Raw genomic sequence first — 27,225 nt, 5'->3', positions numbered from 1 at the left:
AGAAGCTGAAAGGAATGGGAGCAGGGGGTGAAATATCGTCAGGGACCGGACCACACAGTGGGTAAAGACCCCTCTTGAGGGAGCATTTCATCTGCTCCCTCTACACCCAACCCTACAACTTCTCCCCTAGGTCTACAATGAGTCTAGCCCTAGAGCCTTCTGTCTCAGGCACCAAAGGAAGGGATGGTGAAGCTATGACCAAAATAAAAGGGATTAATTAAGTCTCGGCACCAGATACAAAAGGCAGTTTTGCGACTCAAGCCCAAATGATGACACAACAGTATCTGAGAGTTCTTGAAACCTTAATTGCTGCCTAATTGTTTTAACAAGAGTTTCTTTTCAAAACCAGTGTCTCTTGTTTATCCCGGCTGGAATCTGCCTGAGGCAGGGCAGAAGGACAGCTACTGCTACTTCCCACTCAAGATGGGGGCCAATTATTGAGCACCTGGAATGAGCCAGGCTGTGTATCCATGTCCTCAGATGGCTCTGAATGTAACCTTGCCCGGTCTTTTCGGGGGCTGGTACTACACCCACCGTCTTCAGCATTATGGAGACCTGAAGGTGATCAGGGTTTCCTTTACAACTTTGTTCCTTTCAAGGCCTAGAGGTTAGGTCTATTTGCTCATGTGCCAAGATGACAGTAGCCATGTGCTGCTTCTAACCACAGGGCACCTCACAACAAACCACTGTTCTTAGAAGATCTTGGCCATTAAATTCAGTTCATAAGTATGTGTAGTGCATAATGCATAAACACGTGTAACGTAAAAGGAGAATAAATAGAAGACTTGGAGAAAGTTCTCATTCTGAAACTTTACTTCTGCCACTAACCAGTTTATGGCTTTGAACACATAATAATAATAATAACTATTAAATGTTTTGAGCATTTGCTTTACACGAGATACTTTCCGTGCATTATCTCAGTTTATCCTCACAAGAACCTATGAAGTGGGAACAATTATAAGCCCCAATCAATAAGAAACCTAAGGCAAGAGCCCAAGGTGATATAGCTATAAGTAGTAGAGCCAAAATTACTTTCAACAGGGTCAATTATTTTTAGGATAACCAATCATCCTGGTTTGCCTGGGACTGAGGGGTTTCCTTGGACACGGGATTTTTAGTGCTAAAGCCAGGTATGTCCCAAGCAAACTGGGAGGATGAATTGGTCACTTTAATTATTTTCTGAGTATATTTTACAGTAAACACTTGGTTCATCTATAAGTATTTTGTTTCTATCATTTCATTAACCATAACTTTGAGTTTTCTTTTTTGAATCCAATTCTTTTCCTTATACAGGCATACCTCAGAGATATGTTCCATCCCAGACCACTGCAGAAAAGCAAAAATTGCAATAAAGTGAGATGTATGGATTTTTTTGTTTCCCAGTGCATATGAAAGTTATGTTTACACTATACTGTGGTCTATCAAGTGTGCAATAGCATTATGTTTTTTAAAAAATGTACATACCTTAATTAAAAAATACTTTATTGTGAAAAAGTGTCAAAACAATTGCAATAGTAACAGAAAAGATTACTGATCACAGATCACCATAATAGATATAATACTAAAGAAAAAGTTGGAAATATTGCAAGAATTACCAAAATGTGATACAGAGACATGAAGGGAGCAAAGGCTGTTGGAAAAATGGTGTCGATAGACTTACTGGATGTGGAATGGCCACAAATCTTTAATTTGTATAAAACGTAGTATCTGAGAAGCACAGTAAAGCGAAACACAGTAAAATGAGGAATGCCTATACTTTGCAAGTCTCACCTTTGCTGAGTGTAGATCGTGTTAGCTTTAATTTGCATAGATATTTTTCTACTGGTAATATTCGTCGTAAATTAGATGAAAAAAAACTATTTATAATTACTCCTTGGCTAACGCATGATACAACCATGTGCAGTTCTCACCAGTGACTCCGGGATTTTATTGCTCATCACATTACTAACCCGATTGTCCTATAAACTTGTTGTGACTTTGCCTACTAACTGGTCACATACTTGACCGTGCAAAGAGCGAATAGCGCAGTCAAAACACTATACACTAGTGAAAAAAATAGTGGGAATAAAGAGTCTGGCTTTGTGGAGAGGAAACTTTCACATATTTAAAATGTTTTATTTTTAGTCAACAAATAGTATGAATTTCCTACCCTGTGCCTTGTACTCTCCAAGATGCTGGGATCCAGTGGTTAACAAGACCTGGTCCTTGCTCTCATAGTCCAAGCAGAGTAGATTTTAATAACTAATTATATAATTAATTATCTGATTTTAGTGATGATCCAGACTACACGGGAGAAGCATGGGGACCACAAGGGCATGTGGATGGGAGCGCTCGGCATAGCCAGGTGACAGCTCCAGGAAACTGCAAAGATGAAATCAGAGCTCAGAAGTGCCTGAGTCAGGGGTGGGGTCTTCAACTACAATATTCTGGGGGTCACTGGTCTTGGTCGGGGTGAGGACAGAAGGGGGCACTTCCTGCCTGCATATATTTCCTCTAAGGATTGTGATAAGGGTGGGAGTAAATCTAGATAGAGTTGGCAGGAAGGGAGTTGTGGCGCCGGGGAGGACCGAGGCACAGCATGGCTGAGAACCCATTGCCACCTGATATTATCACTAATTGGGACAGTGCAGCTTCTCCGGAGGCCCCTGGGAAATGATTGTTATGCTACCATCTCTGGGACAGTAAACCCTCACCCAAGTGAAGATATGTATTTGTGTATATCTAGGCACTGAGCATTCTGATTTTATCTTCACTACAGTTCTTCCAGTTAGCATGATTACCACCATTTTGCATATGAAGAAACTGAGGTTCAGGGAGTGGAAGCAAGAAAGTCACCCTGCTAGAAAATAATAAAGCCACATACTAGAAAAGAGCATGGATGTTGGATCATTCATCCTGGACCGCCTCCAACAGTGTGAGCTTCTATCTTTTTAAAATGTGAATAATAATCCCGTTACATTGGGGTCGTTCCAATGGAAACAGAACGGTGTCACATATATTCATTACCTGATCAGTAGTAAAGCTCATAGTAGGTGGCTCAAGATGGAGAAGTTTCCTGTCTCTCCTAACCTCAGTTGCCTCACTAACATACTCTAATCTTGTAAGTGGCTTGTCTTGGAGTTGCAGATGGATACAAAATAGAAGGGAGATCTGGATCTTTGATAGAGTGGAAGAAATTGTAATCTGGCTGGGTTACCCAGGGAGCCACAGAAAGTGAGTATCTCCCAGAAACTCTCTCTCAGTGCTCACCGATGGACTAAGCCTTAAAGGGTTCAGGAATCAGGAGGGAACATCCACTGGGGCTGTGGGATCAGGAAAGGTTTCCCAAGGAGGTGAGAGAGCTCAGGACAATAACATCATTTCCTGATCAACATGCTCTAACAGGAGCTAACAAGGGTTTTAAAGCATGCCAGAAAAACGTACACCTATGACATCTTGGATGGGAGAAATATCTGTCCTTCCTTGGTTAATTTTTTCAGAGCTGAACAGCAACAATGTGAGAAAATAGTTCTTAATATTAAAGCATTGTATACACACACACACACACACACACACACACACACACACACACAGAGTCACACACCTAAAACCCAAATCAAAACAAAAGCTAGCCTTTGGAGTTAGACCAGTCCAGATTTGGATCCTGCCTTCTTCATTTCCAGCTCGTGGGACTTGAAACAAGTCTCCTACCCTCAGTTTCCTTCTTTATAGAATGAGAATAATAATACCTACTTTGCAGGGCTCCTAGGACTGAGTTAGCTGACACACGTAAAGCACGCAGTTCAGAATGTGGCACGTGGTAAACATTCATTATCTGGGCTTATTGTCCCTGGCACCAGAACACTAGTTCAGGATTCTCTGGGTGAAAGCCCTTCCCAAACTCAAAAGTTATTTTTTCAGCTTTATTATGGAAATTTTTAAACACGTAAAGAATGAGAGAAAATAGTGTAATGAACCCCCCTGTGACCACCTCCCAGCTCCAACATGTATCAACTCATTGGCTAATCTTGCTTCATTTTTATCCCTTCCCTACTCCCTATCCTTGGTATATATATTTTTAATTAATTTAAAAAATTGAGATCAAATTGACATATAACATTATATTAGCTTTAGGAGTACAACATAATGATTTGATACATGTACATATTGCAAAATGATCATCGCAATAAGGCTAGTTAACATCCACCACAAACTTGGGATATTCTGAAGCATATTTCAGATGTTTTATCTACAGCTTATTGGAAGTTATTCCAATAAGATGAATAGATGAATAAATACACAAAGTTTTTTTTTTTTTTTTTTTGCGGTACGCGGGCCTCTCACTGTTGTGGCCTCTCCCGTTGTGGAGCACAGGCTCCGGACGTGCAGGCTCAGCGGCCATGGCTCACGGGCCCAGCCGCTCCGTGGCATGTGGGATCTTCCCAGACCGGGGCACGAACCCGTGTCCCCTGCATCGGCAGGCGGACTCTCAACCACTGCGCCACCCGGGAAGCCTCACAAAATTTTTTACTGTCTATATTGACCTTAACATAGAAGAAGAGGAAATAGCCTCTTTCAGTGGTCTCCTTAATCATTGTTTATTATGCCTTGGAAACCTAACATGGTTGATTGGTTAGAATATAACCCAGGAATAGATTTATTAGCATCAAGTATTGTTTAGAGCAACTGAGTTTATATTGATGCATTCGTTCCAAATGGCCATAATAAAAGGTTTCTAAGAAGCTCGATTGCATTAATAACAAACCTTAAGCATGCCCCTATTGGGACTGTGTTCAACCCAAATAAAAATAACTTTGTTAATTAAAAAGAGATGTTCCTTTGGTAGCTGCTATACGTTCAACAACACAGAAACAAAGGACCAAACGAAAAACAAGTGTAGACGCCAGGAATAATACTACTTCCTTCTTCCTGGATCCTAGTAGACAGTCTGAGACTACATACCAGCAAGGCTGCCATCTATTGTTTCCCAGTTACTTTGCATTCTCTTAGTCTCCAGTTTTGAAAGATGGTACAGTTTCTGGGTCACTAGAACCTCTGTGGGCCACTTCATAGTTTGGGTGAGTATAGGTGTACAGTTAAAAGGACAACCTTGTGCTTACAGCAGCATTTGCCTATAGGAGCTATCAAAACTGAATGCTGTGTTTCATTACAACTAGCTGTCAACAGCTGAAACTGTTAAAGAACCATGAACTTGGAGTAACCCAGTACCCTAGACACTTACATGACCTAACCAGAAACTCTTTCCTAACCACTCAACAGAATTTATCTAACCATGTATAGACCTAGGTACTAGCCTTTCTAGAGGGCTAGTTTTCAATGCTTAATTAGCACAACAATGAAGAACTCCCCTCTTTCAGCGCTTAAAAGTCACTGTTTTCCTCTTTGGAGAACTACTTAGAGAATTTCTTCCACGGCATGGGTTCCCTTGTCTGGCAAGTTAACAGACCCATTTTTGTTTGTTTGTTCATTAGTTATTGTTTTTGTTTTGTTTCATGTTAGTTTGCAACTCTGGTGGTCTTTGTTCTACTCTTAGGCGTAAAGGATGGAGGTTTCACCAAGATTGCCTCCACCAGCCTCTCTCCTGTATGTCCCTGATTTCTGAACTTGAACATATGGGCCCTTTTGTGCTTCAGTTTGGTCTTGCAGTGGGTGGCTCCTGCAGTCCTGCAGCAGTGATCAATCTCTGATGCGTGATTTGTTTGCTACATCCTGGCAGAGTTCACTTTGTTTAACTCGGTTGTCATACTCTTGACTCCTTTTATAATTCCAGCTAGCAATCTCCTGCAAGACCTGTTTTGTTTTTGTTTTTGTTTTTTTTTTGCGGTACGCGGGCCTCACACTGTTGTGGCCTCTCCCGTTGTGGAGCACACGCAGGCTCAGTGGCCATGGCTCACGGGCCCAGCCGCTCCGCGGCATGTGGGGTCTTCCCGAACCGGGGCACGAACCCGTGTCCCCTGCCTCGGCAGGCGGACTCTCAACCAGTGCGCCACCAGGGAAGCCCAAGACCTGGTTTTAACTTGAGAGTTTTTTCAGCAGCACTTCAGTCTTGGTTTGTTGTGTTTATTTGTCTATGGTTTGTCTGGAGAAGGGAAGCAAATACTGTCTTTCCTTGAGCTTACTTAAGTCTGTCTCTTGGCTAAGGAAGGAATCCCTTCTGTGTCTGTTTTTTGTTTGTTTTTGTTTGTTTGTTTTGTTAAACATAGCGACTGCCAAGTTCAAAACCAGCTAGTAACACCCTCCTTCACCCCAGTGTAAATGATTTCACTTCTACAATAGTCAGTCTTTTAATTGGCTGTAAACTCTGTTCTTATGCCATGCTCTAGGATATCTGGTCCAGATAGGAGAAAACTAATGAATCAGATTATAAATTCTCAAATTTGATATTATGTATAAAATAGATAACTAATGAGAACCTACTGTATAGCACAGGGAACTCTACTCAATGCTCTGTGGTGACCTAAATGGGAAGGAAATCCAGGAAAGAGGGGATATATGGATACGTATAGCTGATTCACTTTGCTGTGCAGCAGACTAACGCAACATTGCTAAGCAACTATACTCCAATAAAAATTAAAAAAAAAAAGAAATACAAAAAAAAAAATCTCAAATTCTATGGGAGCCCTTAAGTTAACTGGTTTCTAGAGACTTAAAAGCACTTATATAAATTTAAAATAAAAGAACTCAAGAACTTCCGAATGGCAAAACCACTTAACTACTAATGCTTTAAATATTTAAATTCTTTCAGAGGATATTTTCCTGTTGAGGCTGCAGCTCTGAAAAAGAAAGGTTTAGCTGTGAGCTGGTGGTGTTGGTTACTAGGTTACACACTGAGATGGAATGTAGTTCATCTAGTGCTTTTAAACAATTTAAAGTGTTAATTGCTGTTACATAATATAAAATAAGAGAAATGTTTATAATCAAGGTGAATCTTTAAGAATTTGCCTATTTTGATAATGGCTTCTCTCTGATTTTACCACAGTATGAAGATGTTAGCATAACATTTTAGTTTAGGCTAGAAAGCTTATTTAATCTGAATTTTCTAAATTTTCTATACTTGTCTTAAGCTAATATTACTTTCATAAATGTTTAAAATTACAAACTTGTAAGTATATGTGTTCAATTAGATTGAATTATAATAGCCGATGTCTTCATAAAAAGGGTTGGTATTTGTAAATTCAGTCACGTCACAAATTCCATGAGTCTACAGTGCCTCTTGACTATAATTGTCAATGTAAATTCTAACACAGTGTCTTCTATGTCTAATATCATTAGTGATTGAGTTATTTTTGAAGGATGACTTAAATTTAATTTCTAAGATCTCCAATGGACTTTGAAACTTTGAGAGTCAGCAATGAATAATTTTTATTTCAAATTCCTAAAGGAGAGAGGAAAATATGTGCAAAGTTATAATTTGTATTAGTTTCATATTGTTGCTGTAACAGATTACCACAGACTTAGTGGCTTGAGAAAACAAATTTATTCTCTTACAGTTCTGGAAGTCCGAAGTCTACAATCAAGGTGTTGGCAAGTCTTCATTCGTTCTGAAGTCTTCAGGGGAGAATATGTTTTGTTGCCTTTTCCAGCTCCCAGAGGCCACCTGCATTTTCAGGCTTCTTCCTTCAATCTTCAAAGCTAGCATCTTTTCTTCCCTCTGACCTCTTACCTCCCTGTGATTACATCAGATCCACCCAAATAATACAGGATCATCTCAAGATCCTCATCTTCATTACATTTGTAAAATCCCTATTGCCAAGTAAAGTAACATAGTCACAGGCTCTGGGGGGGGTCATCAATCAACCCATCATACATGAAATCATTTCAATTTTAATTCTTGCCTATACATAAACTCATTTGCTCTTTTACAACGTTTGAATCCAAATGGTAAAATCAATGTGACATATACATTGTTTTATGTTAATAAGACTAATGATGTAAAAGACTGTATACTATGCTTATTTATGTATGTTTTAATATATAAACACAATGATTCAATAAGCAAAAGTCTTAAATCAGACAGAAAGGAGAGGTCTGATAAAGGAAGTACTCTTTACATGGAAGTATTCTTGTCTGATGTAGAGTCAGTTCTTAAGAGTTTCAGTTTTTAATTTTTACTCCCTCTTATCATGCTTCTAGGTTATTTTAAATGAGCAGTAAGAATTCTTCGTTGACATCCTGAATGATTATTACGTTAACTTCTGTTCATTTGTTACTCTCTTTAATGAGGCAGCCAAGACTTTCTTTTGTTCTCATGACCAGCCTATTCTGATGACTTTTATTGATATTGCAAAATGAGACCACAAATTTAGAATCATAAAATTCTAAGGATTTTTTTTTGTGTGTGTGTGGTACGTGGGCCTCTCACTGTTGTGGCCTCTCCCATTGCGGAGCACAGGCTCCGGACGCGCAGGCTCAGCGGCCATGGCTCACGGACCCAGCCGCTCCGCGGCATGTGGGATCTTCCCGGACCGGGGCACGAACCCATGTCCCCTGCATCGTTAGGCGGACTCTCAACCACTGCGCCACCAGGGAAGCCCTAAGGATATTTTTTAAACGTAACATATCTTTGGGTTTTCCTGGATAGCCAGTGAGTAAACACAAAGCTTTTCTCTCTCACCTTATAAAAAGAAAATAAAAATACTTAGATTTGTCTGGCATTCTCCAGATTTTAAGTAACTCAAAACCAACAGTGAATTAAAGTAAGAGTTTGAGTTTGTTATCCTTCTCATGGAATTTCATGGCACCCCCTTCTATTAAGGTGCTATGCTGAAAAGGTTATTAGCTGCAATGATAATACATTCATGGCAATTAATTTGTTTCTATTTGGTCTACAATTGATACCTTTACCTGAAAGAACGACATCTTCCCAGTTAGCATTCCGCAACGAACTTTTGGGAACAGCAATACTAGTTAAAAATTTTTCTGAGTGGCACACTGTAAACTTTTGCTGATGGTAAATTATTATTTCATAGGAAGTAATTAACGAAGCTCTTTTTACATACTTCTTTTTGAGACATCAAAGAAAATGTCCTGTGCTTGCTGAACTCGCTACACTATTTTTGGTTAAACTTTAGGTATATTTGGTTAAAATGGCAATTTGGTGCCTAAGAGAGGTCTACTTACAATACTTAGCAAAATGTCAGCCCCCTGTGGTTTTGTGTATTTCTACCAAGATAATATCACCACCCAACATGGGCCGTGGAGAGGGAAAGCAGTCTACCATCTTGATAGGCTCGGTTGTACCCATGTACAACATGTACCCATGTTGGGGTTCTACCAAAGGACCTGCCTCGCAAAAGGAGATGTCCCAGAGGAGGGAGAGATGCTGTTCCATCACTTTGTGCATGGACTTCTCCCTCAGTTTGGGGTTTCTGATCAGAACACTGCTTTAGAAACCGTCCTTAGCAATGGCAATCATACCAATGAAATTGTCTAGAAGATGTCTGCTGGTCAAGCTCAATGGTGAGAGACTTACTCATTTGCTCACTTGCAATGACATTGGGCAATCGCATTCTTTAGGTTATTTACTGACCAAACAAGGTAGCTTTTGTGCACTGGCTAACACCTCCCGTGGCATTTGGAGTAATGTTTCAGAATAAGTCAAGAGGTTCCTATATCAAATTCAAGAACAAGGAATTCCTTGTCCAAGGTGGGACGAACTGACCAACGGAATCTCTCCTCATGACTTGTCTACATAAGGGCCTGATTAAGGGGCATTTTAGTGTTAGTTATACTGTTGTGTTAATTGTAGCTGTTGTCAAGTATATTGCTAACAAGGTCTTAAATGCTGCTGCACTGCTACCCTCTTGTTGGTTCATACGTCAGGTGATTCTATTTCCAGGGAGACTTAAGTAAGCACAATGGGATCTCTGAAAAGGACACTGAAACAAGATGGTGGTGTGGCCCTGAACACCTGACAATTTACTTATGCTTTATGCTCTCGTCCGTCATCTTGAGAAGAAGGAGAACTGATTTGTGGGAAATTTCCACTTACAGGACCATTTGCCTAAGCGATAACAAACTGAATGTTTTGTGTCATTACAATTGGTTCTAAACAGTTAAAGTGGATGAATTTTCAATGGCCTTGGGTCTCAGATTCTCAGTGGACATCACTGAAGATGTTCCTGACCAATAACAATAGGACTTGCTTTAACCAACTGTGTTCAGAGCTGTGGCCTAAGTCTGTCCTATCCAGAGGACCTGTCTTCAGTGCTAAATTAGACCAACCTCCAGGAACTTGCCCCTGCCAGAACTTACAAACCCTGAGTTTTTCCTGCACACAGGACTACTCAGTGAGTTTCTCCACTGGTGCGTGCTCCCTTGACTGGTAAGTTTATATACCTAGTTCTGTAACTTTCTTTATACCTCTGTTATTCCTGCTTTGTTTTGGACCCAATAATAGCACATATAGTTTGTGAATCAAAAAAGATCAATCTGGATGCAGATTCTGCTTCCTTATGAAAAAAAATATATATATATATATTTAAAAGCAGGTTAACCTCTGGAAAACTAAGTTTAAAATTCTCCAGAACTTACATACTTGGGTAACTGAGGTTGAATTGGGAAAGTTTCATTTTCATTTATGCACCCTTAACTCAAGCTTTTTGCTTAGCTTTGTCCTTAGAGGTCAGGTCCCATTAACTGTATGATGAAGTAATATAACAGTGCTGTGCAGTGGCTCAAACATCACTTATTTTTTATGTCATATTTATGTTTTTTGCCATATTTATTTCAGATTTTTTCTTTAAATTGACTCATTTGTCCTTATAGATAGCAGTATCACAGCATAAATGTAAGTGAAATATAAAAATAAAAACCAAAGTATTTTTTGAATAAAGATTTGCCTTTTTGCCACCAGTGGCATGCTTATCACAATTTGTGGAAAATTGTTGTGATCTAATAGGCAAGGCCTTGGGAGTGCTTTAAACCATGCCAACCCATTACAACACCACAAGATCAGCCGTCAATAACAACCAAGCATCCAGCAGTCCAGCCTGCTTCCTCCATTGCCCTAAAGCCTCTTTCTCCACTAGCACTTGCCTTTTATACCTTCACAAATTCAAGCCCTCTGCCTTGTCCCTCTCACTCTGCCTGGCATCCCCCTTGGTCTTGACTTTAGAATTTGGTTTCTCAGTTTTGATCTTTCATACTCAGTATATTCACCGTAACAGTTAGGAGTCTGTGATTGCAAGCAACAGAAATCCAATTCTGGCTACTTCAACCACAACAAGAAAGAGATTTAGTGGAAGGATTGGGGAAGCTTGCACAATTGAATGAGAAGCTGAAAAACCAAATTCTGTATGGGGAGAGAACAGGGTACCTCTAAGGATCAAGGGCACAGCAATTAGGAGGCGATCTCTTTAGGAGGTGCTAACTCTCCTCACCTTTTGACTCTTCCTTTGGTTGTTTGGGGTCAACATCAAGGCAGATTCATCTTTGGCTTCTGGAACACCATGCCCAGCCCTTTTGGTGGGAATATTGCAGAATTCCAGCCTCAGCATTCAAGGGCTTGAGTCCCTTTGGGCAACTCTCTTTACTTCCTTTAGTCTCAGTTTCCTCATATGTTAAATGGGAAACCTCATGGCATTTGGGGAAAATAGCTATGAAATGCAAAACTACTGTAGTGGAGCGAATACAAGCAAAGCCATTAGAGCTACATAAATCTGGATTCAAATCCTGATTAAAATGTACACTGGCTATGTGTCTTTGTGAAATTTATTATATTTCCGTCTCCTTATCCGTGAAGTGGGGATAATAATAATATTTACCTTATTGTAATTAACCTTGTATCTAGCACATAATAAATGCACAGTAATGTAAACCATACAAGGAAAAGAGGTAATAGATGTGATAATAACTTTGTGAGGTTATTGTTATCAATCATTCCTTCTTGAGGGTAAATAGTGAAGCCACACCTCCTCCCACATATAATTAATAGGACAGTTATGAGAAATTTCTATCTTACAGTAAGCTTTTCACATAGGAGAAAGGAAGCCCTTGGAATGAAGGGTGGTATTAGATCTGGCCTCTGTGTAATCAACAAGGCTTTGCCTGCTCTAGTCTCATGTCTCTTCTGGAGCCTGAGGTGTTCTTGACACATCTTTTATAAAAGTCAGCCTTACTTTCTTCCTGTTGCAAATTGCATGCACATTTCTGCTCCCTGCGACCAGCCTCCATTTCTCAACCAGCCTTCTCCAGCCTCCCCCTCCCCCTCTCCTAATGAGAACGAGTTGATTTATAATTAAGGTCATATTTTATCTGCCGGGAAAGGCAGTGGCTGGCGTGGCTAGGGCTCTAGAGCTCCACTCAGCGTTCCTCTGGCAGATTACCAGTGTCTTGATGACCATTGGTTGTTGTTTCAGGCAAGATATAGAAGAATGGTTTTGATAGCTTGAAACTACCAACCGGATTTATAGCTTGTAAATAGTCCTTGTGGTGAGATTTTCCTTCTCTGCTCTAATCCCCTCTTCCCGTTCGGGCCTCATTTAGGGATCCCTTGCCAGGAGCATGATTCTCAGAATGGAAAAAGAAGAATCTTTATAGCATTCCAAGTTGATTCTGCTGAGAAGTCCATAAGGGGCCTCCATGGCTCTTCTCACCAAACCTCCCCTTCTGGGATGCGAACAGTTCCGCTGGTCCACTGCAGCCTGGCTGCCCAGGTCCTCCTAAGATTGTGATCACTCACCACTTACTCTTTCTCTTCTTGGTTCAGAGCAAGAGAATGTCTGACACTTTCCTATTATTTTTAACTTATCTCTTAACATAATGGTCTGTGCAGAAAGACAGGTGGTTTTCCCAGACACCCTGGCTGTTACGGTGATGGAGGAGCTGGTTTGGAAAAATGTGAAAACCTCTAAACCGCTAAAATCAATCTAGCGCTGTTTGAGGGATACTGAGAAGCCTGGCTGGCTTTGCCTGTTTGCAAGTTGCACTTGCTTCTCTGGCTCAGACAACTCTGCAATGAGAACTAAGTAGAAGTCGCCAGAGAGATCCCCTCTGGGAAAGGAAGTTTCCCATTAGAAGCAAAAGAAAGAACAATCCACATCCAAACAGCTTTCTGGTCCGTTGGCTCCGAGACTGGCGGATGGGCCAGTGCTCACAAGCAAACTGGACCAACTTGGAGAGGAGGGACCCTGAGTTGGCTTTGTCTGAGTCACACAGCCGCTGTGCAGTTGGCAGAGTGACTCACCCCTAAACGTCTGCCCTAAGAGTCGAGCATGGGAGACATTTAGTCTCTGCCTACTTGTTATCAACGGGAACATAAGAATCCCCCACCTCCTGCCCTCCCCCCAACCCCAATGTCAAACCAAAATGTTTTAGATTAACATCAGGGTTTTAAATGCGAACAGCATGTCAGCAAGCCCCCTAGACAACATTATTTAGTCTCCCGATGTCAGACGTTTGTAGTGACTGTACATTGTACCAGCACCTTCTTCAGAGTGACATTGACATCACTCTGCTCGAATAAGTTAATTTTCCCATCATGGACTGATTCATTGGGCAGAAACCACAAGTTCACGTGCCGATGCGTGGACTGAACTCTGTGACCCTCTACTGCAAAACTGAAAGTATATCGTTGGGTTTTCATGCACACAGCACTGGGAAGCAGTTTGCTTTCATTTAGTTAGATTTTTATTTTTCCTTTTCGTGGCAACATGACCTTTCATGACACCAGCTGAAAGCTGCCTCTTTTTGTAGCATTCTCATGTTGGAATTTGCCAATTACAGCCAATATTTATTGAGCTCATTAACGTGTTGGATTGTGCCGGGCTTCCGTATGCTATTTTATGTCCTTAGAGCGACTTATCGGAATCGGTGGCATGGTCCTCGTTGAACCAAAGAAGAAATGGATGTTCAGAGAGATTAGGGAAGAGTCCAACTCACAGATGAGCTCAAAAAATATTGGGTATAAAAGACAAATTCTAACAGATCATTTGGTCCATATAAGCGAATAAAATGTTTTTTCTACACTTCTATTCCTGCTGTTCTTCACTGCACCAAGATCCCTCCTCATCTCCTTTCTGGAGAAAAATCTCTGAGCAGGTTGCTCAGGAGAAAGCGCCCCAAGGCTTGAGATATTTGGACAGAACAGAGGCCACACTGATTCTTCAGGGTGGATTCTGCCAGCTGCGACTCAGGCTTCAACCCAGCAGGCTGGCCACTAGCCCTTTATCTTCTGACTTTTGTTCAAAAGACAGAGATGGTTAATTTAAAAGAAAAAAGAAAAAGAAAAAATAGAAAGAGATGGTTACGCATACCCAACACCAGGGAAGGCAAATGTGAACCCACCCACCAGGCCCTCCCCTGATCATTTAAGCCCAGCCCAAACCCAATGCTGCTCTTTGAAGCCTGCAAACTTTTTCTCATTACTCATCTCTTCTGATTTCCAGCCAACTTTCCACCATGGAAGTGCCTAAGGCCCAGAAGAAAAGTGCCTTCTTATCCTCGGGGAGGAAGTATCCTGGAGAGCTGTGAAAGCGCCTCTTAGGAGATCCCCCTGCTGGCTTTTCAGATCCACCAGCTTGAATCCTTGGGGAAACATCCAAAAATTCTAGGCTCTCCTCCAAATGGAAACTGAATCCTGAATCTTTGCAACTGTGTCCGTAAGCATTTCAGACCACTCACTGTGAACTGCTGTACCGTGGTGTGAAGTTTTGGTCTGATGGCCCATCATAATACTTTGGTAAAATATGAAATTTCATGCTTTCAGATTACAGTTTCCACATAGCTTCTACTCCCAGATGCCCCTGTCTTTTGACAAGTGTTTGTAAAAATTGTTCTGCAGAATCAGCAACATTAGATCACTGGTTCAACCGCCTGAATCAATTAAGTACCTCTGTGTCCAAATCCCAACTCAAAAATGGCTTTAAAAACAAAGAGGGATTATTGGCCCAGGAAGCTGAAAGGTCCAGAAGTAGTTGGCATCAGGTGAAGCTTGATCCAGGTGCTCACAGAGTATCATCAAGGCTCAGTTTAGCTTGTCTTTCAAGATGTCAGCTTCATCTTTAAGTCCCACATGATAGCTTCCAGCATTTGAAGACTCCTCCCCAGCTACAAGTTCTGATGTGGAGGGGAGTTTCATACCAAACTATCCAGGAGAAAAAGGAGAGATTCTAGTAGTTCCCATGGAAGAGAGGACCTTATATCCTGGAAGTTCATAGCCGATGTCTCCTCTCACCTCCTTTGACTGTGTTGGTGACCATCATCAAACCAATTCTCATGGTCAAAGGGAGGATATATATTCATTGGCTTAGGACAGTGAGGGACTTCTAGGAAGTTTCTGTATGATCTCCCCCTCCAGTCATCCCCTGAATCCCTCTTCTCATCCTCAGGGCTCCAGCCATACTGACCTTCTCAGTTCCTTGAATTTGCCAGTCTCCTGCCTGCCATCCGACCTTCCCAAGGGCTGTTTCCTCGGTCTTCTCTCTCCACTTCATTAGCTCTTGCCCAAGTCTCACCCCCAAGGCCACATCCCCAAGGCCTCGTAACCAAGGCAGCCTCCGCGGGCACTTGAGTTCTCAGCCCTCCCTTCCCTTTTACTGCACCAGGTAAGTCTGTGTCTCCCATAGGTGAGTCCATTCATTCGTTCCTTCTAGTGAACATTAAGTGAGTGCCTCCTGGTTGTCAGGCCCCATCCTGGGTGCTAGAAATGGAGCCATGAAAAGGAAAGTCTTCATGGAGCTCCGAGGGCATATCCTGTATTACGTTGCTCCAACGGGAAAGCATGGATAACTAGTACACCTTACATCGCAGACGCCAAACAGTGATTGACGGAAGATCACATTTGATATTCAACCCTCTGATAGGGATTCTGGGCACTGTTACCAGCCCTAGAAGCTGGCTTGTATTAAAAATGCATGATTCTGAGGTCAGGCCTTTTGTGTAGTAGAAAAATTAAACTCCTGAATTCATTCCTGTGGGTCTAGCCTGTGCCACCACACTAGCTGAAGCGTCCCCAGCTCTTGCCTGTGAATTTGAAATGGTCTTTGAGATCCGGGAGAGCAAAAATTTAGTCACATTTATCTCGGAATTTCCAGCACTCTGCACGGAGTCTGCATGTAGGTGCCCCATAAACACAAGTTCAATGAATAGTGGTTTCCTTGCCTCCATCTCCTTCCGCATCTGGTCCAGTCTCCACCTGGACTTGGAGTGATTTTCCTACCCAATGAGGCCACCCGGCCAAGGAGATGTTAGTGCCCATTTTACGGCAAAGGAAGCTCAGACTCCAGGAAGTGAGGTTAAGGTCACGGATGTAAGGTCACGTCGTGGAAGAGCCAGGACACGACTGGGTCTGTCTGGGGTCACAGTCAGCCTCTTTTTACAACACACACTGGCCTATAGCAGAGGTCCTTAATCCGGGCGGGGGACTCCTCCGTGGAGTGTCAGGAAGCCAGTGAACATTTGGGATTCTGTGCAAAATGTAGGGATGTGTGCACACGTCTGCAGAAGGGAGATCACAGCTTTCATCAGATTTTCAAAGCTATCCGGAACCCAAAACCATTAAGAGTAACTAGCCTGGGGATATTTTCTTTCTTTCTTTTTCTTTTGACTGACACAGATGCTGACACACCACTGCCCCGCACCAAATCGTCTTAATAGTGGGTTTCACGCGGAGCTGGGGCCCCTCTCTTCCTGGGGCACCACCCGGCCGACCACCATGGGCATCTCTGCCAGTCCAAACAGCATCTACTGCCTCCGTCCCATTCCTGAAGAATCTGAATATTAGAAGGAATGGAGGATACAACGAGGTAAATTTCCAGACAAGATAAATACAGACAGTAATATAATCCTTACTTGAAGAATAAGGCTACTGTTGGAATCTCCACGCTACAAAAATGTACCGAATTACAGGGGCACACCCAGTTGGAATTCTGGTTTTCACAGTCTCTTTGCTTGTCAAACTTAATATCAAGGAAAATAAGCTAATTTGATTTGGCAAAGGCTCATGCAATATGGAATTGATATCTGTGGCAGCGACCTTTGATGTTTTGTATAAACAGTGTTTTCCCTGCTGGGGAAGCAAGAGTCGAATAATAAATAGCGCCTTCCCTTCCCCACTCACAGCCTTCCCCCCATCAACAGTACCAAAGGGGGGAAAAAAAAAAAAGAAAGAAAGAAAAAAAAGTAAGAAAGTAAGTCCTTTCTGTGGCTCACAGAATTTATGGAGGCATTGAATAGCCATGATCAAGTAGCCAACCTTGTTGGCCAATTTCTCAACCTGACATTTGGGGCCAGGTAGGTCTTCCTTGTGAGGGTAGGGGTGCTATCCTCTACTTTGTAGGATGCTCAGTGGCACACCTGGCTCCTACCCAGTGGATGCCAGTAACACCACCCCCTCCTCCAGTTTTGCGTTGGATCTTCGCTGTGGTGTGCAGGCTTCTCATTGCGGTGGCTTCTCTTGTTGCTGAGCACGGGCTCTAGGTGTATGGGCTTTGGTAGTTGCGGCACACGGGCTCAGTAGTTGTGGCACACGGGCTTAGTTGCTCCGCGACATGTGGGATCTTCCCAGACCAGGGCTCGAACCCGTGTCCCCTGCATTGGCAGGCGGATTCTTAACCACTGTGCCATGAGGGAAGCCCCCCTCCTCCAGTTTTAACAACCAGAAATGTCTCCAGACATTGCCAAATGTCCCTGGGAAGCAGGATGGCCCCCAGTTTAGAACCACTGGCATAGAGGTAGGAAAGAAGATTATAAAAGAAAACTTTTTTCTTTCCTCTCAGTTTCAGGCACTAGTTGCCTTAATCAGGGCCTTCTGCCTCAAGGCCCTGAGTCATCACCCAACAGTTCCTTAAGAGTCCCTGGGGAAGGAACTTTGGTGTGTCACCTCTTCACCTCCACTATACTCCCAGGGGTCTCAGGCCTGTCTGCCACACTTCTGCCTGGAAAGGGGCAGCTCTCACTATCTCTGCTTAAAACGCTTGGTGCATCTGACCTTGTGAGGGCTTGTCTGCCTCAACAGATTTCCAAAGTTCAAGAATTGTGTAGTTTCTGGGCACACACTTGATGCTCCCTTCTCTGTGTCCCGTGGCATTTGGTAAAGTATTGTGGTAAAGATTGCTTACCTGGAGTTGGGTAGGTTCAGGTCCATGATGTTCTGGAGCTGGCTAGCCCCAGCTCATGAGAGCTGATTGTTAAATGCTCAGGAAATCTGTGAACCATGTGCAATCACGTTTGTAGCTCGACGTGACCCATGATGAGAGAATTTACACGGCAGAAATTGGCAAACACCACACATCAGAGCTCTCCTGTCCCCTCACCTACACCCCCAACTGGTTCAATGTTTACTAGTACACCATGAGTTTGAGTTCAGGCTTGAAAGTGGGATAGCAGACACGGCTTGCTGCTGACCCAATATCCCTCCTCTCCGTTGTTTCCTACTCAAGGAATCCTAGTTTTGTTTAGCTTGGCAGTGAGTCCATTTATATAACTGCATTTCCTGCCTCTCTTGCAGTTAAGAGCGCTCAAATGCCAAGACTCTGACCAATGGCATGTGGATGGAGTTTAACGGTAGGTCTTCCCAGAAATGCTTTAAAAGGTAGCAGACTAACTGGCCTGTCCTTTCCCTACTCCCCGTTTAGACTGTAGATGCTAGAACAAATGTGGATCCAACATCTCGCAACCACAAGGTGGCAAACCAGAGGATGAAGGTCACACACTAAGAATGGCTGAGCAGAAAGACAGGAGGTGCCCGGTCTCTGATGGCATCATGGTGTCAATGCACCAGCCCTGGACTCCCTGCCACAGGCTGCTTATTGGTGGGCTTCAGCAATATACCACTGAATGCAATCCCCAACTAGGACCTTAGACAAGTCAACATAGCTCCCTTATCTATAAAACAGAAATAGGAAGAACTGAATTTCTCTGAGGGTTGAATGAGATAATGCATGTGAAGAGCCCAGCGCAGTCCTGGCACGTGGGAAGCACCTAGTGGGTGCAGACTGCTGTTACTACTAGTCTTTGGCTGCACTTGGCACCCTGGCAGTCATTATGTGCGTGGGTGTTTGCCTCTCCACCTAGCCTTTGTCTCTTTAAGCACAAGACCTTGTCTCATTCACTCTCCATTCTTAGTTTCCACCCCTGGTTCTATAGGCACAAATTGAATTCAGTTGTTGCTAGAGGACAGGCTAGAGATTTGAGTTATACTCAAACAAAGGATAATTAATTTATGTTTTATTGTTTGAGTATAACCCATATCTCTAGGCCACCCTTTAGCAGCAACTGAATTCAAGTAGTGCTTATTGAACACAGGTTGTATTATTAACACAATGAACAACACAAAAGTCGAATAAAACATTGATATCTCCGCCCTACTCTAAGGAACTTGTACTCAGGTTGGAAACATAAGAAGGGTCCCTACATAGTTGTGATGCACAGGGGGCTTCCCAGGTGGCGCAGTGGTTGAGAGTCCGCCTGCCGATGCAGGGGACATGGGTTCGTGCCCCGGTCCGGGAGGATCCCACATGCCGCGGAGCGGCTGGGCCCGTGAGCCATGGCCGCTGAGCCTGCGCGTCCGGAGCCTGTTGCTCCGCAACGGGTGAGGCCACAACAGTGAGAGGCCCGCGTACCGCAAAAAAAAAAACAAACCAAAAACATAGTTGTGATGCACAGAAGCATGTGGGTTCTCAGACAAGGATGAAGCAAAGTGCTGCAGGTGACTGATGGAAGTGATGCAGGATAAAGAGAAGGCTTCATGGAGGAGGAGGCATTGGCACAGGCTTTGGGGAATGGTGGGTTGGCGCTTGCATTAAGAAGGCATCATGGGTATCACAGATCATCACAGATAAAGGCAGTGTGGTGGGAAAGCCTGGCTCTTGCACCCGGGAATGGGGCCAAGTGACAGGTTGGAGGCACCTCACGGAAGAAAGCTTGCCAGGCTGAGGCATTTACATCATTTACATTTGAAAGCCGGGAGGGACGTCAGAATTGGGATTTAGGTGGATTAATCCAGCTGCCATGTGGCGATTGTTTGGAAAGGGAGACAGGGAGGTAGGAAACTAATGAGTAGGCTGTTAAACAGATGAAAGAGGCATACACTCTACCAGCCCTGTGAGCTTTTCCTTCACAGTACATGAAACCGTTGTAAACGTATATTTCTTTGGACAGTCCTTTGATTAATGTCTGTCTTCCCTTCTAGACCGGAAATCCATGATAGCGGGGCCTGGGTCTGTGAATCTCAGCACCTAGATAGCAGGTGCTCCATGAATAGCTGTTGAATGATGAAATCAGAGGGGACTGGGGTCAGACTCGTGTCTTCCAGAGCACTGAGAGTGGTCTGTGAGCCTTGGGACACCTAGCCAGACACCAAGAAGTGTAGTGGGTACCCTGTTCTGGAGGAATGGTGGAGAACTTCTGGCTGGAGCCGGGCACCCAAGCAAAAGTGCCAACTTCACTGCAACTTGCTGTGAGACCCTGGGAAGTCCCTTAACCCTCTCCAGGCCCCTCAATGAAATGCAGAAGTTGAGGCCATGACTTTGAAAGGCTTCTAAAGTTCTGCACATCTCAGTGCAAAGGAAGGAGAAAATTGATTGAATGCATGCTACACGCCAAGGCACTGAGCCGTGGTCTTTCCCTGCTTTCTCTCATTCAATCTTCAGAAGATCTCCAAGATTGATAAACATATTCCAGTGACTCAGAAGGCAGCCAGGTTATCCTACCTCGTTTTTCATTTTTTTTTTTAATAATGTGTTTTTTGTTGTTGTTGGTTTTTTTAAAATTTATTTATTTATTTATTTTTGGCTGCCTTGGGTCTTCATTGCTGCGCGCGGGCTTTCTCTAGTTGTGGCGAGCGGGGGCTACTCATCGTTGTGGTGCGCGGGCTTCTCATTGCGGTGGCTTCTCTTGTTGCGGAGCATGGGCTCTAGGCCCACGGGCTTCAGTAATTGTGGCACGTGGGCTCAGTAGTTGTGCACAGGGGCTTAGTTGCTCTGCGGCTTATGGGATCTTCCTGGACCAGGGCTCGAACCTGTGTCCCCTGCATTGGCAGACTGATTCTTAACCACTGTGCCACCAAGGAAGCCCTACCCTACCTCCTATGTTCTAAGTCACTCAGGCCTAGGGAAAAATCTAGGCTCTACATTTTCATGTCTGAGTATCCTTGGGCAAATTAGTTAGCTTTTTGTGCCTCAGTTTCCTCATTTGTAAAAAGGGGCTGCCAAAGTATTATTATGTCACAAAGGAATGGGAAGAACTTAATGAAATAATGCATTTAATTCCCATATGGTTCCTCTGCTTGGTCCTTGGAGATCAATGATGTTAGCCCTTAATATAATGATAGACCCAGTGGAAATCCAAAGGTATTTCCAAGAGTTGCATGAGTTGGTAGGGGCCTCAGCATCTCAAGATCACTTCCCCGTAACTAGGTGCTATGATTTCCCGACTATAACTTTAAAAATCACCTCACTTTTAAAAACGTAACTAAATTTATTTCAAAAACCTGTGGACGGCTACTCAATGGGAATGCCACTTGGGATGTGAAGAAGGTAACTAGAAAAATAAATACCATAAAGACAAAACGAAAGCCTGGCATTCTAGCTGGCTCCGGCTGCCCGCAGGAGACTGAGGCTGTGTCCCCTTGTTGCTAAAGAGCAACGTCTGCAGGGTTAGGGAGGTTTTAGAGGTTAGTAGCACCAGATTGCGATAGAACTGAGAAGAGAATACGTCTTCATTTGGTGGTCCAGGGTTATTGAATCAATCCTACCTAAAATCACCCAGCATCACCCCATCCCTGCAGCTTGGGCGATACTAAACCATGCTTTCCGGCTTGTGGCAGCTTCTCCGATGGAAGGTCACTTCCCCAGGTGATATATAAGGACGCTCGCAGCCAGGCAAAAATACTGAGGGCAACGCATCTTTACTCTTCCTCTCTCCTTCTCTTTTACTTGATCTGGTACATTATCGTGGCTGCAAGCAAAGCAGCCTATTGCTTTAATCTGCTGCATCGTGGAGGAATTTTATTTTTTAACCCTATAGTTTTCTTTTCATCTCTATTACCCGTGTTAACTGCTTAATTTATCGGGTTCCTGCGAGCCACCTATTGATAATTGATAGATTGTTCCTTCCTTCCCAATTTCCTCTATTAGTCAGCCCAGGAAGTTTATTTGTGCTTTGCATGTAACCCGATAGGGTGGAGAGTGCCCGGCTTGTTTGTAGGGCCTGTGTAAGTTAATACTGTCCAGCCCTCCAACCAGGAAGCTATCCGGTTGCACCCTGGCAGGCTCCTCTTCATTGAAACGACCTGTAGCGGAGACATAAGGACCTCCCTTGCTCTAATTGCTTTGAGTTGGCCATCTGGGGAGATCACTGATGCCAGGCCTGGCTCCTCCCCCTATGCCTCCAGCCCCATGCCTCTAACCTGGGGCTTTTACAAGACGGGGGTGGGGATGTCTTGCTAAGAACATCCTGTTCAAAAGAACTCAGTTTCTCAGCCTTGTCCAGTTCCTCCTGGGATTTTTTTTTTTCTGTTAATTTTTTTTTTCTCCCCCTCTGAGTTTATTCAGGCAAGAAGCATTAACTACAAAGAAGTCTCTTTAGGTGGGATTTTGACTGGGGGCTAGATTAGTACCCGAAGATGCAAGTGAGTTTTTTACAGACTATTTTTATTTGTCTAGCTGTTTAAAACAACTGTGTAGTGAAAACCTGGAGATTGAATGGAGCCAAAAAATTTTTGACTTCTTTTGAGAAATTGGAAAAGACTTAGTTCACATTCCTATAGGAAAAATAAAATAGCTGAGAAGGGGAGCTTCATATCGCCAGTGTCCACTCTCCTGTTGACCACAGCCTCCAAAACGGGCAGTATAGGACAATGATCTTGTACCTGAAACAAGCCACGTGTACATATGACCTTGTGGGCCCCTGTAAATGACTGAGTTTTAGACCCCTAGTCTATGCAGCCCAAACTGAAGGGGCATCACTCTTCCAGGGAATTTTGGATTTGGTCGGACAGTTGTCAGATTTCTACTAGAGTTCATTTCATTCTCTATGGGCATAATCATAACCCCTCAATCCCTTGCCTGAGAGAAAGGAAATCCCTGGCCCTCTCATTCATTCACTTTATAGATTTCACGAGGAACCACTCTCCATCAGGGCCTCTGCTAAAGTATGGGAATCTGAAGATGAGTTACTTTCACCTGCCTCCCCCAGAGGAACGAGTGCCGTGAGGACATGATGGGAGCTTGTCTGTAAGGAACCACTGCAAACCTTAGCATCTAGCACATGCCTGCTCTTCAAAGAATGAAGAGAGGGAGGAAAGAGTAAATGAATGAAGGGCATGATCTCTGCCCTCAAGGAGCTCACCATCTGCAAACACATCACTCTAATGCCCTGCGTGCAATAAGGGCTATGAAAAGGGAAGAACAGGGGACTCCAGACATTAAGGGAAGGGGTGCCAGCTGGTGGGGGAAAGGTCAGAAGAGTCTTTGAGGAGGAAGCAGTGATGTATGAGCAGGTACTTAAAGGGTGACTATAGTTCAGCAAAAAACAAGGGGTCCAGTACTGGGAGGTGGAGGGAACCATTCGTACAGATGGGAGAGCAAGACCTTCATGCAGCTACAATGTGGGTGTGGTTCCCTCACCTGACGGTGGGCTCCAGCTTGTTCATCCTGTATCCTCAGAATCTAGAGTAGTGATTGGCACAAATGAGACATTGAATTTTGTTTGTTGAATGAATTCATGAAGGAATGACGCTTTATCTATGACTGAGACATGGCGTTGAATCAAGCTTGAATGCGTTTGCACACTGAGGCTGAAGATGGGGAAGAGGGATGCTTCTGAGGGTGGTTTGGAATCAGCAGTGATAGTAAAGATGGGTTGGCTGGATGAGCATGTGAGGACAGGCTCCAGCATTATCTGGTCTTGAGGATCACATAGACTCTTCATGAGAATCCCAAAGTACCCCAAACCCAGAACCTGGGATCTTCCAGATCCATCTCAGAAATACCCCACCTCCTCAGGCATTTTGTACTTGGGCAATCGGTTCTGGGCCATTTGTAGTCAAAAGATGATCTCGGGGCTTCCCTGGTGGTGCATTGTTGAGAGTCCTCCTGCCGATGCAGGGGACACGGGTTCGTGTCCCGGTCTGGGAAGATCCCACATGCCGCGGAGTGGATGGGCCCGTGAGCCATGGCCGCTGAGCCTGCGCGTCCGGAGCCTGTGCTCCGCAACGGGAGAGACCGCAACAGTGAGAGGCCCACGTACCGCAAAAAAAAAAAAAAAAAAAAAAAAAAAAAGGTGATCTCAGACTTTCTGTGATTTGAACACATCAGACCAACTTCAGATGTTGGCGGCAAAAGAGGTCAATTGGTATCTACCATACCAACTGTTGTTTTGTCCAACTTAGGGGTAATGTTTTAATGATTCTGCTCAGTGCTTGAGGTTGGGGTAGGAAGAGGAGGGGCAGGAAATACTCTTTCCCGTCCTGAAATCCCTGAATATACCTCCCATTTAAGCAGTGAGTCCTAAGGGGCAGTGTTCATCCATTATCACATTTACCCCGTCTCTGTGAGGTGAGTGTCATGCACAGCAACCTCTCTTTACTCTGAGAGCTGAGATCTGAGCCTGGAGCCTGCCTCTAACCCTGGTGATGGTCCTACTGGACTGCACCCTGTAAACCAACCCTGTGACCATCCATAGGACCCCTACTGTTTCTGAGGCCCCAACTGGGGCAGAGAGAAGAGGTTCTTCAAGAGAAGTGACCTTCCCATTGCCCTTCACTGTAAACTCGCCACTCCCTGAGAAACTTTGTCTTGGGTCAGTGCCTTAGAAGCAGAGCTGGAGATGGGGCTTCTTGTGCAAGTGGTGGATTGAGGAAACGATCTCTCCTGAAACCTAGGCAGGAGCAAGGGAAGCAGGATGGGGCAGGGAGAGATCAGCAAAGGTGGGATTTCCAGAGAAGTCTAGTTGGGTCCTATGAAAGTCTGCTGTAGTGAATTGCACTACAGCAGTTATCCTGCTCCAAGGTTGTAAAGTCTCCCTCATCAGTCACGGCGAAAGGCAGAAACAGGACCGTGGGGGAGAGGGAGGGTGTGTGTGTGATGAGACTCTGAGGCAGCTCTGATCCGCACAGGGTGCATCTGGGTGGGACACTGACGGTATCTGCTACACACCTGTTTCAATCAATGGGAGCAAATATCTTCAGCTAATATCTTCAGCAAATATCAAATATGTCAGCAAATAGACCCGGCTTTAAAATCCAGCTCCTGCATGCACAGCAGGGGCACATCAGACAAGTCACTTCACCTCACAGAGCCTTGCTTTCCTCTTCTGTAAAATGGGGATAATATTCGTTTTCATCTTCTAGGAAAATTGTAAGGATTTAACAAGACAATGCAAGTGAAAGGGCTCTGCAGAACCCCTGGTCCTGAGTAGGTCCTAATGTTGACTACTATTATAGTTGTTGCCGCTGCCACTGCTGTACTAACAGGCCCAAATTTAGAAAAGGTTCTGCCTGACTGGTGCTCTGATCCTCTGGTGAGGAATTGCTTATTCCTCTGAAGCACAAAGGAATGTTTCCTTACAGGTAACACTGAGAAATACCTAGGTGTATGGACAGTGTATATTTTATTAAAAGGACTCTAGTTACAAATCCAATGGGCACGTGGCAGATCGTAACTCATCTTTGGGGTCTGAAGGCTCCTGAGAACTGCTTGGAAAAGAAGAGTTTAAACAGCCTTCTCCGAGGGAGCATGTCAACAGTCAACACCTTATATTTTCCCTGTGAACACTGTGCAAATACATGGCCCTAAATTGCCGGCAAATTGCTCTGCTTCCAGTTGCAAGAGTAATTTTAGGATAAGCCTCCCTCCCTAAATTCTTAGTGAGCTTTTGAAGTTAAATGTAAAGGTAATTATTGTTAAATTAAAAATTATTAGATTAAAAACAGGCCTAGGAAAGGCCCATTCTAGAAGTGTCGATTCCACCTCATCTTTATTGGTTATTCTCCTAAATGGAGAATCTTCTTTCATTCCTTCAAATCAACCCAGGATCTGAAAATGGGTTAACTTCAGAATTTTCTAAGTAACGTGTGGAGCTGTTTTGGGCAAAGGGGAGTTTATTAAGTCCACTGTCTGGCTTAACTTCTTGGGTCCCTATTTTCCTAGGGATTATTTGCTCACAGGAACCAGCACAGTTCCCTTGGCTGGCCCTCCCTGCCCCCACTTCCCCTAGTGGTGCTTACTGGGCTTCAGTACCATTAGGAGAAGCCAGTGGGCTACCTTATTGCTACCCAAAGAAGGAAGACTTCAGGCTACTCTTACTGCTTTCTATCACATTCTTTGCAATTGCAGAACAGAAAAAGAAGTTCTAGAAAATACTAAAAACAACTTGTAATTAAAAAAATGCAAACTAATATATGGAAGCAGAAAGCAGAGTTGTGATTGCGTGTGGAGGAGGAAGGGGAAGGATGGATTATAAAAGAACATGAGGGGCTTCCCTGGTGGCGCAGTGGTTAAGAATCCGCCTGCCAATCCAGGGGACATGGGTTTGAGCCCTGGTCCGGGAAGATCCCACATGCCGCGGAGCAACTAAGCCCATGCGCCACAACTATTGAGCCTGCGCTCTAGAGCCTGCGAGCCACAAGTACTGAGCCCGCGCGCCTAGAGCCTGTGCTCCGCAACAAGGAAAGCCAGCCCAATGAGAAGCCTGTGCACCGCAACGAAGAGTAGCTCCCGCTCACCGCAACTAGAGAAAGCCTGCGTGCAGCAACAAAGACCCAGGGCAGCCAAAATAAATTAAATTATTTAATTAACTGATTTTTGAAAAAAGAACATGAAGAAACTTTGGGGGGTGGTGGATGCATTCATTATCTTGATATTGGCGTTTTCACAGGTGTATACCCATGTCAAAACTTGTCAAATTGTACTCTTTAAATATGTAGTTTATTAGCTATCAGTTATGCCTCAATAAAATTGTAAAACCAAATGGTTTACTTCCTTTGTTTTTTAATAGTATATTTTTATTTATTTATTTATTTATTTATTTATTTGCGGTACGCGGGCCTCTCACTGTTGTGGCCTCTCCCGTTACGGAGCACAGGCTCCAGACGCGCAGGCTCAGCGGCCATGGCTCACGGGCCCAGCCGCTCCGCAGCATGTGGGATCTTCCCGGACCGGGGCACGAACCTGTGTCCCCTGAATCGGCAGGCGGACTCTCAACCACTGCGCCACCAGGGAAGCCCAATAGTATCTTTTAAAAAGTAAAATGGTTTTAGTGTGCCCAGTTTGAAGGAATGAAGTA

Source organism: Delphinapterus leucas, chromosome 3 (assembly GCF_059928025.1).
Source record: "Delphinapterus leucas isolate spDelLeu-1000000601 "Yukka" chromosome 3, BTC_Dleu_Yukka2, whole genome shotgun sequence".
NCBI classification, from domain to species: domain Eukaryota; kingdom Metazoa; phylum Chordata; class Mammalia; order Artiodactyla; family Monodontidae; genus Delphinapterus; species Delphinapterus leucas.
The sequence above is the reverse complement of the archived record's forward strand: the minus strand, read 5'-3'. Positions refer to the sequence as shown.